The following is a 3,866-nucleotide window of genomic DNA, read 5'->3' on the forward strand; positions in this document are numbered from 1 at the left end:
ACTTTGCTATTTGTACACTGATTTTTGACACGTTGTTTGACACTTGCGTTGTTGTCAAGTATTAATTACATGGAAAACTGTTTGAAATTAAAACTGTCCAATGGTGTAATGTCATGTGGCAAAGTGTAAACTAAACTGTACACCATGGTGTACATGTAGCAAGGTCCTTACCGATTGAACTTTGCTATTCGTACACTAATTTTTGACACGTTGTTTGACACTTGCATCATTGTCAAGTGTCAATTGGATGGGAAAATTGTTTAAAATTTAAACTGTCCAACTGTGTAATGTCACATGTCACAGTGTAAACTAAAGTGTACACCATGGTGTACATGAAGCAAGGTCCTTGTCGATTGAACTTTGCTATTTGTACATTGATTTTCGACACGTTGTTTGACACTTGCATCATTGTCGAGTGTCAATTGGAAGGGAAACTTATTTGAAACTCAAACTATCCAACGGAGTAGTTTCACGTGGCAAAGTGTGTACAAAAGTGTACACCATAGTGTACATGAGGGAAGGTCCTTACCTATAGAACTTTGCTTTTTGTACACTGATTTTTGATAAGTTGTTTGACACTTGCATTGTTCTCAAGTGCCAATTGGATGCGAAAACTGTTTGAAATTTAAACTGTCCAACTGGGTAATGACATATGGTAAACTAAAAACTAAAGCGTACACCATAGTGTACATATCGTAATGTTCTTACCGATTGATCTTTGCTATTTGTATACTGATTTTTGACTCTTCGTTTTACACTTGCATTGTTGTCAAGTGTCAATTGGATGGAAAAAATTGTTTGAAATTTAAACTATCCAACAGTGTAATGTCATGTGGCAAAGTGTAAACAAAAGTGTACACCATGGTTTACATGTACAAGGTCCTTTCGGATTGAACTTTGCTATTTGTACACTGATTTTCGGCACATTGTTTGAGACTTGCAATGTTGTCAAGTGTCAATTGGATGGGATAATGGTTTGAAAATTAAACTATCCAACAGTTTAATGTTACGTGGCAAAGTACAAACTAAAGTATACACCATAGTGTACATGTGACAAGGTCCATACCGATTGAACTTTTCTATTTGTATACTGATTTTTGATACGTTGTTTGACACTTGCATTGGTGTCAAGTGTCAATTGGATGGGAAAATAGTTTGAAATTTAAACTGTCCAACAATGTAATGTCACGTGGTAAAGTGTAAACTAAAGTGTACACCATGGTGTACACGTAGCAAGGTCCTTACGGATTGAACTTTGCTATTTGTACCCTAATTTTCGGCACGTTGTTTGAGACTTACATTGTTGTCAAGTATCAATTAGATGGGAAAATTGTTTGAAATTTAAACTGTCCAATAGGGTAATGTCACGTGGTAATGTGTAAGCTGAAGTGTACACCCCGGTGTACATGAAGAAAGGTCCTTACCGATTGAACTTTGCTATTTGTACACCGATTTTCAACACGTTGTTTGACACTTGCATTGTTGTCGAGTGTCAATTGGATGGGATAATGGTTTGAAATTTAAACTATCTAGTAGGTAATGTAACATTGTAAAGTGTAAACTTAAGTGTGTACACCATAGTGTACATGTGGAATGATTTTTACCGACTGAACTTTGCTATTTGTACACTGATTTTTGACACGTTGTTTGATACTTGCATTGTTGTCAAGTGTCAATTGGATGGGAAAACTATTTGAAATTTAAATTGTCCAACAGTGTAATGTCACGTGGAAATGTGTATACTGAAGTGTACACCATAGTGAACATGAGGGAAGGTCCTTACCAATAAAACTTTCCTATTCGTACACTAATTTTATACACGTTGTTTGACACTTACATTGTCATCACGTGTCAATTGGATGAAAAAACTATTTGAAATTTAAACTGTCCAACAGGGTAATGACACGTGTCAAATTGTAAATTAAAGTATACACCATAGTGTACATGTCGCAAGGTTCTTATCGATTGATCTTTGCTATTTGTGCACTAATTTTTTACACGTTGTTTGACACTTGCATTTTTATCCAGTGTTAATTAGATGAGAAAACTGTTTGAAATTTAAATTGTCCAATAGTGTAATGTCACGTGGCAAAGTGTAAACTAAAGTGTACACGATGGTGTACATGTAGCAAGGTCCTTACGGATTGAACTTTGCTATTTGGATACTGATTTTCGGCATGTTGTTTGATACTTGCATTGTTGTCAAGTGTCAATAGGATGGGAAACTAGTCTGAAATTTAAACTATCCAACAGTGTTATGCCACGTGGCAAAGTATAAACTAAAGTGAACACCATAGTGTACATGTGACAAGATTCTTACTGATTGAACTTTGCTATTTGTTGTAATACTCCGAAATTTTATGCTCGTTTAAATTTCTTTGGGATAGCGATTTAACTTTCAATACTATTTTTGGCCATAAGGTAAAAGGGACACCACCTTTGTAGTGGTTAATGTTAGAGGTAATTAATGAATGTAAGCATGAAGTGTCAAAGGTTGTGTATGTATGAAGTGATTATTAGTTAGTCGAAACTTAAGGTAAGTTTGGATTTAAATAAAGTGGATTATTTTGTTAGGACTTCAATTGACCAAATGATTAAATTATGTTATAATCTACAATTTTTGAATATGTAAGTTGGGTATAAGTTTAAATTTGGGGTACACTTTGTTAACAATGAAAGTTAGCGGGTTTAGATTATATTAGTTGAAAAGATGAGAGGTTTCCTTTGTAAATCTAGGTTTGAGGCCACTTATTACTCTATAATCAACCCACTTGTCATCCATCATCACCATACACTTAGATAATAGACTAAACATGTGTAGAAACAAGAAAACAAAAAAAAAAAGAGGAGAAAAGGAGGTGAGGCGGTGGAGAAGAAAAAGGGAAGAAAAAATATCAATCATTTATCCTTATCTTTATATATATATAAATACATCCATATCCATTGCCATAGAGAGATTTCCTTCATTTTACAAAACACTTATACACTTAAAAAGAGAGCAAAACCGAAAATAAGAAAGGAAAGGGAAGGAAGTAAGACTAGCACTTCTAATTTACATCTCAACCGAAGATCTTCAAGTTTTACGGTACGATACTTTCCATGCTTAAGAGTTATGATTTTCATGGTAATATTTATGCTTAAGCTATGCATGAAAAACCATAATATGATTATGGTGGACAAGTTCACAAAGTTAGATATCTATTTATGCCTTAGGACAAGTCCGAAGGGCACCGGCAAGCCGGAATGTGCAAGTATGTGTTTGATTGCGTTCTTTTGTGTAGTATTATCATGATAAAAATCCAAGCATGGTATCTTACTGAGTATTTCTTATACTCATAGTATGTTATGCTAAATTTCAGATCCATGATCTTTGAATTGATGGAAGTTAGTTGGCTTAAGCGATGATGGATTAAGGACAGATGTTTTGTACCGAAAGTTTTCTTTTGTATGTTTTGCTCGATGACTGTTCTTCCATTTATTTTTCTTATGGTACTATGTAAAAATATGTACATGACATGATGTAATATGGTATTAACAGTAAATTTTGTAATTATATCTTTCATGTTATGTTAAGAGACGTTTTTATAGTTTAATTTCCTTGCAAGTGATAAAAGGCAGAAACGGGACAGTTTCTGGAGTCATTTTCAAAACGATGTTTCTAACTCTATAAATGTCCATTTGAGACTCTAAAAATATTTCTGTTTTCCTCTTTGAGTTTTCTAAATATGGCCGAAGGAATCACTCAATTTGGATATCTATGGCCTGAGTTATCAAGGTTTTAACGTCAAGGGGTCAATCTGGATTTCCTGTGTAATACTTCACTGTTTTCAGTAAAACGTCCATATCATATGATCTTGAAAAATTTT

This window comes from Olea europaea, unplaced genomic scaffold, assembly GCF_002742605.1.
Source record: "Olea europaea var. sylvestris unplaced genomic scaffold, O_europaea_v1 scaffold102, whole genome shotgun sequence".
Classification (NCBI taxonomy): domain Eukaryota; kingdom Viridiplantae; phylum Streptophyta; class Magnoliopsida; order Lamiales; family Oleaceae; genus Olea; species Olea europaea.